We start from the raw sequence: 12,849 nt of genomic DNA, 5'->3' as shown, positions 1-12,849 counted from the left end.
GAGACAATACTTGGGACGAGTATGAGTAGGTGTGAAAGGTAGTAGAGGCCTATACTACCGGAAGCACAGGACTCACACTTGGATCGGGGAAAGTCACAAGGTTACCAAGAAGATAGTAATTGATACCATTTTATTCAAGTATGTCGTTACCATTGTTTCGGTAATGACTAAGAAGATTTTTGTTATTCCAACCCTAATGGTCATATCGAATTGAGTCCGACTACGAGGAGTATGTTACGTGGTTCGGAGAACCAAGTTTGATGTAACATCTGACTTAAGCCGAAACTTATCTCAAGTTTGTTAAAGAAGGAGTCTCCAATAAATATCGAGATCGTGACATGAAGATCATGATTGGAAGTCTAACATGAGATAGAGAGCGGGTCCAAGATCGAGCACCACCTGCAGTCAGGAAGTCTTAGAGTTAGATACTCGTTCGAAGAAACATCAAAGTTACGGTTATTACTTAGGATGAAGAGATAATGTATGGAGTCATAATGTGAGCTCTGTTTCGTTGATGATTCTGGGACGTAATCATCCTAAGGGGGAGATAATTGTAACGCCCGTAAATCCGGGCTAGTCAATTTAGAGATAATAGGGGTCGAAAACAACTTTTTGACAAAAGATTATTTAGAATAAATAATATTAACCAAGTTGTATAATATGTCTCAAGGGTTCCGTACATATAAAGAATGCTGAAATCCGAGTTATAACGAAGAAGTTATGGCATGTCGAAGTTTTTCGGCAAAACCGGCACGGCACCGGGAGACGTAAATAGTGAATTTACGATAGAGGACTTTTTAGCCTTAGTGATCTAAACAAAGTTGTAGTACACGTTAAACCGAGAACATACAAAAAAAGAACGCCCAAATCTGACTTCGTATGACGAAGTTATGAATTTTCTAAGATTTGGCATAGCAATGCACGGCCCGAAACTCGACTTTTAGTTCGAGCAGTTTTTGGCCTACACAACCTAAATGAGAGTTGAAGATCTCATTAATAGGAACTCAACGATAAAAAGACAGACGAAAACGAAGTCCGTATGAAGGAGTTACGAATTCTTCGCGGTCATTTAACAGTCTAATCTCCTCCTACTGTTAAATTTAAGATCAGTCGAGAATTAGCCGACAGAGTCTAAATGAAAGTTGTAGATCTTGTTTTTACCTACGCGTGGAAATAATGAACGTCAAAAACGGATCTCGTATGCAAAAGTTACGGGGTCTAGAAGTCGGCAGGGTGCTGTGCGAAATCGGGTGACGTGGCTGAATATGGGCCAAGGCTTTCTCCCCAAGGCAAGCCACCAGATGGTGACACCTGGCCATGGACTCGACGAGTAGAGCAGTATTCCAGCCTATAAATAGAGGTGTCGGGTTCCCTCATTCTTCATACCTTCCCAACTTCACTTTCTCTCTCTAAGCCCCCAAACCCCCCCCCCCCTAAGCCTAGGTAAACCCCCTAGCACCCGAAGGAAGCCCTGAGGCTCCCGAAGCCCCGAGAAAAGAGCCTTTCGGCTCGGGAACGCTGCTCCAGCGAAGCCCGGTTTTGCGAAAAACCCGTTGTAAGTGAGTTACGCCTACCCTATCGTTAGTATATCTTATGTTTTAATATAGTAATGTTATTAGGACCTTATAATAAGTATTTGGGCTATTATTATGAGTTATATAAGTGTCGTTATAATATATTTTAACCACTCGCGGTACGGGGAATCTAGTTTAAAGGGCCGCATAGGGTTGTTGGATTTCAGAAGTGCTATATGCCAAAATGGTCCTACCCTCCGGTGTTTTATGTCTGGCCCCTGTCTGTATATAGTGGTTGAGAAATATTGTTTCATGCTTATATAATAGTAATAATAGCAAGACTATTAATTAGTCTCGGTGAATATTAGACTAAACTCTAGTGGTAATGATACTAGGTTTTGTCAAAGGAAAATTGTGTTAAGAGTAACGAAGTGTTGTCCGAGTGTCGAGTCACCACCTTTTCAAGTGATGAGTGCATAGTTACTTTCATCTTACACATAGATATGAAGTATTTAATATACATTACATGCTATGTGTGCATATTGTCTGTATACTTGCCGTTTATGCTGGGTGAAAGACTTTTATACATGTTTTAAATGATTTAAACTGTATATGTATTTTATATCTACAAAATATGTTAGGTAAAACATGGGTAGATGAGATAGTTGTTGTGTGACAAAAACAAAATGATGAGAGGTGATATAGACCATAAGATAAGGGTGAGAGGTGAAGCATGAAAGAAGCCTTTTACCCAAGTGTTGGCCCCGTCATCTAGCAGAGTATCGATGACAACCACGGACTATTCTAGACAGTCCAGTGGAACACTAGCAGGCTCGCAACCTGTAGGTGTTATTTGAACTATGTATTCACCAGCTGCACTCTAAAAACCCATTGACATGTATTGCAAGTGGATTCTCGGAAACGATACTGTCAATAAACGAGATAAACCTGGCAGATGCGCCTAAAGGACTCTACCGGCGGAAGCGCCTAATAGAGAACATCATAACCTCGGCAGATGCGCCTAAAGGACAATACCGGCAGATGCGCCTCATAGAGAATGTCACAATTCTGGCAGCTGCGCCTAAGTGATAGAACTAGCAGCTATGTCATTGACAACGATGAACTTCGTACCCATTCCTTAGGATAATCCTTAGGAATGAATGAATGAGAAATAGCTGATTCTTAGAGTAGATCTTAAAAGTAAAGAAGATAATGGGGATGGGTAATTGGGTTAACTATTTGATGATTAAACATAATAATTATATTATTGCAGATTGAAAACCTACGTACTCACCAGGTTTCCCAACCTGACCCACTCCGTTTATTTATATCACAGGTGTTGATATGAAGTCACATTACACTGAGAGATTAAGGAGATATAAATCACTAGTGATAATGAATGTAAGTTCTGTTTATGCTTATGTTTATGTATTGACGATAACATCCCAAATGTTTTAAAACGAATAAAAATACTTTTCTTCGGAAATGCCTTGATAACGTATTTATCATGTTTTACTGGGAACAAATTCCGCAACACTTTTTTTTAAAATGTTACTCTGATTTTCAAACAAATCATAAACAAAATCGGTCTTTTTTGGCCGTGAAAATGGGGATGTCACTCATACTGATCACATGTAATTAAAAAACAAAGTGTTGGTTTTTTATGTTTTATAATCATTTGTGATTGAATTATACTTTTTTCAACTACATTTTTTGATGATTTTTTTGTCATTTTATTCTCAGTAGGATGTTTCTCTGTAGGATCTTCTTTATTTTGTTCTGAAAAATACAAATAAAATTAGAAAATAATATATGATTAAACCAAAAGCATAATGTGTTCATAACATATTTTAATCATATTTGATTGAATCTCTTTTGTGTATATAAAAGATATTAATCACATGTAGTTAAACGAGAGTAAAAATCATATATTATTTATATGGAAATAAAACAATTCTTGACTATATATCTTACATATCTAATTAACATATGTGGGATATTAAAAAATAGAGATCTTGAGATTCAACATCAGACATATATTTCTCATTTTCCGCTCTAACGCTCCAACGTACCGGCAGCAACGAGGTATGCCCAATTATAAATGATTATATAACAGAGAGGCATAATCATATATGATTATCCATGTTTATACATATATTCCTAATCATAAATGATTACACATATATGTTTGTTCACAGATTAAGTAATCATATATGATTATGGTGGTTGATGGCAAAGGTGGTGGTGGTGGCAGAGGTGGCGGTGGTATAGGTGACGGAGGTGGCAGTGGTGGGTTCGGTTGGTGGTAGAGGTGGTGGTAGTGGTGGTGGCGGTAGCGGTAGCAGTTGTGGTGGTGGGGAAGGTGACGTGGGAAAAAGAACGGACGGCGTTGAATAATGATTTATTATTATAATTCTCCCGCACCGCCGGTACGCCGGAACACTAAAGCGGCAAATAATAAATATGTGGTTGAGGTTAAATCTCTATATCTTTATTTTTTTGGAATCTCAACGGAACCTATATATATATATATATATATATATATATATATATATATATATATATATATATATATATATATATAGAGAGAGAGAGAGAGAGAGAGTGTGTGTGTGTGTGAGAGAGAGAGAGAGGGAGACAGTAAAGTTCAATTGAGATTACTATCTTTTTTATGATCAATAAGATCATTTTTTCAACCTTCATTTTAGAGTTTATCTTATATCGAAAAAATAAATAAATATATGTAAATTCATCATTTTTCAACTGATATTCTAAAAAAATAATAATAAATTTTTTCTATGAAAAATGTGCACCATAAGCACATTTTCTGTAAAAAAAATAAAAATAAAAAATAAAAAACTTTGAAGTTTTTTTAACAATTCAACTTCTGTATCAACATCATAGTCAATTAAAATGTTTTTAGAAAATTAAAAAAAAAAACATATCTTGAAAAAGTAAAAAAAAAAATATGCATATATGCACAAACTCAAATATGCATGATTTTTCAAACTTGGTTTTAGAGCTTATCTTATATAAAAAAAATAATTAAAAATATATAAATATATCATTTATTAACTTCTTTCCATATTGGTATTCGGGAAAAAATACGTAAAATGTGCACCATATGCTCATATACACAAAATGAAAATATGCATATATACACATTAATATACAGATGAAAAACATATTTTAATAAGTTAGAACGCTGCTATAGAAGATGCTTTTTTGAAAAGAAAAAAAAAAGAAATTCAAAACAAACGTTTTTCTACTTATGTGCATATGGTGCACATTTTTCGTTATACGAAAACAAAAATCGAATATAAGTATGGGTAGAGGTTGAAAAATGAGAAATTTACATATTTTTAGTTATTTTTTTCGATAGAAAATAAGCTCTATAAAACGTTTTTCCAAATAATGTGCATATGATGCACATGTTATAGATTTTTTTTTTTCGAATACCAATATGGAAAGAGATTGAAAAATGATGAATTTACATATTTTTATTTATTTTTTTCGATATAAGATAAACTCTAAAATGGGGGTTGAAAAAATGATCTTATTGATCCTAAAAAAGTTACTGATCCTAATGGATCCAACCTCTCTCTCTCTCTCTCTCTCTCTCTCTCTCTCTCTCTCTCTCTCTCTCTCTATATATATATATATATATATATATATATATATATATATATATATATATATATATATATATATATATATATATATATATATATATATATATATATATATATATATATATATAGGGTGAGGTTAGATAGATAACCATTATTAATAAAAAAACCAACAAACCAATCATGAGCGTAAAAATTTAAAGCGATCCAACGGCCAAAAAAATGGGTGTACACTTGTACATTGGACGCACATACACTAATTATACCATAAAATTCACCTTTTTACCAAAAAAACTCACCTCTTTTTTTCGTTTAAATATTTTTTTAAGCCACTTTTTTATCGGAAAAAAAAACCAAATATACCGTTGCTCACGATTTTTCATCATCTTTCCATAGAGATCTATGTTGATATATAAAAAAACAATTTTTTTTTTCGAAAAAAACACATTTCATTTTGTTGTTTTTTCAGTTTATTTTTATCTAAAAGAAACTAATTATACCAAAAATTTCAATTTTTTGTCTTTTATTAATTAACATCAATATCCATTGTAAAAGTCTACAACACTTCCTTTTGTCGTTGATCATTTTAAATTACGACGTTTTAGATTGGTTCATTGGTTCCTTTATTAATAATGGTTCTCTCTCTCTCTCTCTCTCTCTCTCTCTCTATATATATATATATATATATATATATATATATATATATATATATATATATATATATATATATATATATAGAGAGAGAGAGAGAGAGAGAGGTTCAGGTGTTTAAACTATTTATTGTGTTATTGTATGCATAAATGTAGGCCAATCAAAATTTAAAAAATAAATAAATAATCAAACAAATAAATAAGGGTAATTTAGTAATTTGATTAATAATTTCTACAAATACACTCCTATAATTATGGTAGTTACTTTGACCTACCTTTCTCCCTTTTTAAAACGATCGACAATCAGTGTATTTTATCCCATTCGATCCTCCCTAACCCTAGCTCCAAAACAGATAAAATATACGTCGCCCAAAATTACCAGGTTAAATCCATCGCCCACAGAAGACCGTCACCACTATTTTGGCAGAGAAGAAATATATGGGGATAAACCTCCACGTTTGAAGGAGAAAATTAAGACGCATGTCAATCGCATTTTGGCAGAGAAGAAATATCTGGAATCGAAGAATCCTAAGGAGGGTGCGAAATACGTATTACGAGTTGGGGTTCGAGATGTCATCAAATCTGGAGGCCGTCTCCAGATCTCCACATTGTTCGCATCTCCGACCATGTCCCTCCAGGTCACCGCCGTCGCCAACCCTTGAACCACATCCACCGAGTTCCTCCGGCAACCCTTACATCCATGATTTTTGTCGTCGTACTGCCGCGTCTTCTCAATCGCCGCCCCAACGTTGCACATTGCATCTGTACGTACTCTGTTCTCTCTTCACGATCATCTCTATTTTCTGCTATGTCGATATCCGTTCTCTATTTGCTGTTAAGTGATGTTTCTTTGATGCTTGCTGTTGAACGGTGGGTTTATGTTTCTCTTAGACGTGGTTCAAACATAAGTTGTTTGATAATCTAGGGGGAATATGAGATGCTCAAATTGCTTAAAATTGGGGGTTAATTTAATTTTTTCGGGTATAACAACTCGTTTACATTCTGATTATGTTGTATGGGAAAGAATGAAACAATGCTTCGCTGAAGGTTTTGTGAGATGCTCATATTGCAGTTTTATTTCTTCATTCTAACATTAGTTTAAGATGGAAGGGTAAAATAGTCAGATTCAGTTTAAGATGGAAGGTTTTGTGAGATGCTCAAATTGCAGTTTTACATTCTGATATGGAATTGACTGGCTTCACTTGTGGTAATAGTGTGATGAAGATACAAAAGAGGAAGAAGGTCAGGGCAAAGGAGGTCTCGATGTGGCTGAAGGTTTTCATCAGACCTAGTGGATGCATGGACGAGATGTGGGGTCAATTGCCTCAATGGAGCCATTGGACGTAGGTGGGCTGCTTGTTTCCAACAGAATGCATACCGTAACTGAATCTTGAATTCCAATTCTATCAAAATGGAAACACGAATTCCAATTCTGTTGGAAGGGAATATTGATATTTTCTCACACAAGCAGCTGATACTTGAAGAATGGACCATGAAATTGATGTTAATTTTAGCAACATTAGTCTTTTAGAATGTATTAGTGTCTTTGTTAGATTTTGATGTTTTTTTTCCCGATTTGAAAGTTTTTTTAGTTTTATTCTTTAACAATAAATGTAATTCTTAGCAATTGTTACCCGTATTCTATAAGAATTAATGTAATGTTTGTTTTTATTATTCAATTGATGGTTCAAGAATTTGTTATTCTCCAAGAAGTTTTTAAAGTTATGATCAAGAAATAGGTTCAAAAATATTTCTATTATTTTATGGTTCAAGAATATTTTTATTTTTGATAAATATATTCTGTCAGAATATCCGAGAATTATCATCACTACAATCAGATTTTTAAAAGTAATAGAATTTATTATCCCTTAAAATATGCAATTTTCCTTTTTTAAATTTATGTTAATTGACTAAAATACCTTTAAAATGAAATTAGATGGTATTTTCTAATTATCTTTAATTTAATAATATGTATTATTCACTTTCTTAAAATAAGTGAAATTGATTGGCCCACATTTATGCATACAATAACACAATAATTACTTTGAATGGAATAACCTAAGCCTATATATATATATATATATATATATATATATATATATATATATATATATATATATATATATATATATATATATGTGTGTGTGTGTGGGGGAGGGGGGAGGGGGGGGGGGGGGTTATTGGTTATATATCTTATATATCTAATTAACATTTGTGTGATATTAAATTAATTTTTCTATTAAAAAAACTACATTATTTCAAGATCGTCTCCAAAAGTCTACTTTCTGCATCCTTATGAGGACCAAAAATATTCAAAAACATGTGTAGAAGCATCCACCATAGAATAAGTTTTTCTTTTGGGTTTTATATATGGAATAATTGAGAGAAAAGCAACATTTCATAAAAGCTTTGAATGTCAAAACACAACCAAACCTACGCAACAAACTTTTGCAAACGTTACCACTGAAAATTATTTTACTTATTATTGGCCAATAGCCATTACATATTTACAACAAACTTTGAACGATACGATAATCTTTTTGTATAATACATGAAAATTAGATTATGACCCGCGTTAAACGTGGGGAACGCATAAATAAAATACAAATGTATATAGATATTGCAGAATAATTTAAAAAAAAAAATCAGGGTCATTGGTATTATTGAAATGTGTAGAAATTAAGCTGAATACGGTAAATATATATAGTTGTTGAAGAATCTCTTTGTAGACAACATTTTTTGTTTTATTAGTTAAACGTCTTTCCTCGTCACATATGAGTACCTTCAAACATTTTTACTTGTGACACGGGAAACAACTATATATAGCCGGTCATGCGTGAAAACGGGTATACGCAAGTATAATCCAACATTTTACAATATACTTTCAAAATACATTGTTATTTTATGGTTATATTGCAAAATAGATCTGTTTATTTCAAAAAAATAGCAACTTATTTATGTTTCTTCAAAATGAACCACATAACCCCCCCCCCCCCCCCACACACACACACACACAATATTAAATATAAAGAAACTCTAACCAATAAATATTAAAATAGTTATGTTTGCTCGATTTAGATATTGCCCGTGACTCATTAAAAATGTCAAAAGACAGAATTGGCACACAACTTACTTGTTATTATGAGACCGATTAAACAATTTAAACACATAAGGATGTCTTTTTTCATTTTATGATGATGATAAAATGATAGAAAAATGAATGCTTACTTCAATACATTTGCGGACGTTTGAGTAAGGTATGTGGTCTTAAGTGTCGAGTATTCGTATCTTTTACATATAGCTATTAAATGGTTATTCAAGATGAATTAAAAAAACAATGTTTTCTTGTTGCTTCGATGCTAAACAGATAAAAAAAAACTTGATTTTTATTATATACCCATTTAGTACAAAAGTAGTCGATCGTAATTAAAGCATGGACAAAACCATTAAGGATATAGGTAAATTGAGGTTCTATTTCTTAAACATGTGACAAGGTAGAGACATACCAGGACATGCACTTAAAAGCTCTAATTCCTTCATCACCATCTCAATGGGTTCAACGGACAACCTTAAACAGGTCACGGAAATTAAAATTTTCAAATAGAGATTAATAAAATGGGGCTGAATTGATGAGAATGTTAAAAAGATGGAGGTGTCGATAACCTACAATTAGATGAATAGGGGATCTATTAAACGATTTAAGATGTAAATCACCTACTGAGAAGATAGTTGAATACATCACCAAACGATCATAAAAGGTTAATGGAAAGAAGTGTCAATTGTAAGGAATGGAATTGAATGTTTTTTGAATGAATGAAATTTGTCAAATGAGTATAGCATGTACCTCCGACTATCAAGCATAGACCAATTATAGCAAAATGTGCATTATCTGACCAATTTTAGCATTATTAGCATCCTAGCTTTCAAATAAAAATTTTCTTTTTTGCATCAGACCAGACTAATGTTTTTATAATTATTTTCATTTTGTAATTTACATTCTTGAGAGTTTTGAAAGTACATTGCTATATATCGGTTGTTTTTTAAAGTTCATTGCTATTTCTTATGGGTTTAGAAGTACGTTTCGACCATTTTTGCATCAGATAAAAAACATATAGGTTCTTTTAGTATTATTGCAATCCTACTTTCATATAAAAAAAAATTTTGCATCAGACCAAACTCGGTGTTTTTTAGCATTATTATCATCCTATATTATACATTCTTGATAGTTTTGAAAAGTTCGTTGTAATTTCTCATTTCTTTTTGAAAGTTCGTTGTTATTTCTTGTTGCTTTTAGAAATATGTTTTAGACTATTTTTTTGTATCAGACCAAATTTGAGGGTTATTTTCGCATTATTACCATCGCATATGTTTCATTTCATTTTTATTATTTGAATATAGTTTTTATAGTCAAAACCGATACGAATATAAAAATATTGACTATATATTAACCGACTCTTTATAATATATAATTAAAAATCAAGACAGTGTAATCATAATTTATTTATGTTAGTTAAAATGTAATTTATTTGGGGATGAGGTTAGTTTTTGATTATTTATTTGGTAAGTATAATATGTATTCTACATTACAAGTGATTACCTTTTGAATTTATCATTTGTTACTTTAGAATTTTATTTTGGCTTGACATAGCCATGATCATCCCATATTTAATATTTTGCTCTTTTTGCACATTTACTACCTGCCGACCTGTATTCATTAAATCAAGATTTAACATTTTTTAAAACAAATATAGACAATAAACTGTTGAACTCAATGGATACGCTAAAAGAGACATGAGACTTGCCTTTTGTGATATCAATAATACCAAATTGGATCACTATCTGCAAAATAATTGAAGAACCGAAGACAACCTGATTGCCCAAATATCTAATATCATTATTTAAGTCATAACTTGTTACATGCCGACAAAATTGAAATTTCAGCCAAAACTCTGTTGCATGCCATCAAACTTGAAAAAAAGATCATTTAAAGTTAGATAAGGGTATTAATTTAAAAAATCGTCTTTCACTTTTTGTTGGATGTATTTTCTGATAGAATGATCAATTATCAGGCCAAGCATAATCCTTAAAAACCATCCTAGCCAAATCATAGATTGCTTAATCAACACAATAGAATACCACAGTCGTGGATGGTAATCGAGTTAGAACATTTTTTTCTAAAAGATCTAGAAATGGACAATTTATTAGCATCTTATCACGTTGATAAAAGTCATAACAAAGTGCAATAGATTGAATCGATAGTTTATAATAAATATAAAAAATGAAGCCCTATCAGAGATAGAAAAACCTGAGTACATGACAAAAAAAAAGTATGTAACACTACAAAGTTGCAAACAACAAAAACACATGATGCTAAAAATCTAGAAAAAAAAAAACCAAAATTTATACCTGGTTGTGAAGTGAGCGTCGTGAACTTGTGTCAGAAGCTTTGATACATTTCGTCAAACATCTAAGGTAACTGTTCTAATAACTCATCTTTTGAATGTAACATGACAAAAAAAAATCCAATGTTATAGGAAAGTGTATGAAATGAACTAAATTAACATGTATTTAGATTATGCAAATTATTTTGAACAATGTTCCTTCAAATATATATATATATATATATATATATATATATATATATATATATATATATATATATATATATATATATATATATATATATATATTGTTGTTGCATACCTACATACAAAGTTTAATAAAACATATTAATTATAATTTTGCAATTTGATTCTACCATATAAATACGACCACATAGAAAATTTAAGAATCAAATAAAACTTTTGTCTATAATACCGTAAATCTGATATTCAAGGAAATAAGATCATTCATAATTTAGATTCTAACTTCTTATCCTAATTCTGATATGGTTCATGTATTAATATTTAGAGAAACCGGTAGGCATGGATGTTGATATTAAGTGTTGTATATTGTTGTTACCGGTAAAAAACTAAGTTGTAGTTTAAAATTAAAAGTTTTTTTTCTTGGTAAGTATGTTGCTATAATTTGTAAAAAAATACATAGCTATTGATAGATAAAAAGAAACGTATGTTGTTATTGCAGTTTGTAGAGGTTGTTGAGGATCGAGTCCAAGTTAACAGGTAAGCATTTAATATGAAAAGTTATACATTGTTGTTTTGTTTGACTTCATCTAGATTGAATGATGTAATATGTTAAGCCAAAAAACCTTATGTAATGTTTTATGAGATTTCAAAAATAGAAACATAATTTTGTTAGTCACATAAAACAATCTTTGAAAGGTTGTATTTACTGTACATAAACATATACAAATTAGAATAATTATAATTTAACCATTTCTGGATTAAATTGTTTATAAAGTCCACCCCCTTACTATGAATAAAAGAGACATTTAACACACGAAAAAATCACAATAGGTTATTGTTAAAAATGGTATAACAATGTACTTTAAAAGTACATTCCTAAAAATGGTATAATATGAAGTTATTATATTCGACAATAAGGTCAAAAACAATAACCAAGTTTAGATAATCAAACAAACAGAAATAGTAGCAGCAACCAATTTGATCCATTTTTAAATTAAATTATCGATATTATCCTTTCCGATGAACATTGTCCATACTAAATTAATGATTAACCATTCGGATAAAAAATGGAAGTATCATGCTAAAAGAATCATTTTAGTACACGTGTCATCTCACTATCTATTGTTGAATTGCATTTTCAGCCCAATGTTTTTCTAGTTTCCTAAGTCGAATTACCCTTTAGCCCTTCTATTTCCTTACTTAAAGGTTTCCTGCATCTAATTTACAATCAAATTAAAACAAATCACGTAAATTTAGGAGTTTATTAATACCTTCAAAAGGTAAATCTGAATCTTCCTGCTTTATTCTATCCCAAATAAAATTACATTTCTGCCCCTAAACCTTAAAATCATACTTAACATTTAAGAAAACTTCATCCAACAATATCAATACCCTTTAGTTATGATTTGAATTTCAAGTTATAATTGTTGAAATTCAACCATCATATTAGGATATTAATTTACCTTCAAAC

This window comes from Lactuca virosa, chromosome 3, assembly GCF_052849685.1.
Source record: "Lactuca virosa cultivar CGN04683 chromosome 3, Lactuca_virosa_CGN04683_v6, whole genome shotgun sequence".
Lineage (NCBI taxonomy): Eukaryota > Viridiplantae > Streptophyta > Magnoliopsida > Asterales > Asteraceae > Lactuca > Lactuca virosa.
Note: the sequence above shows the minus strand (reverse complement) of the source record.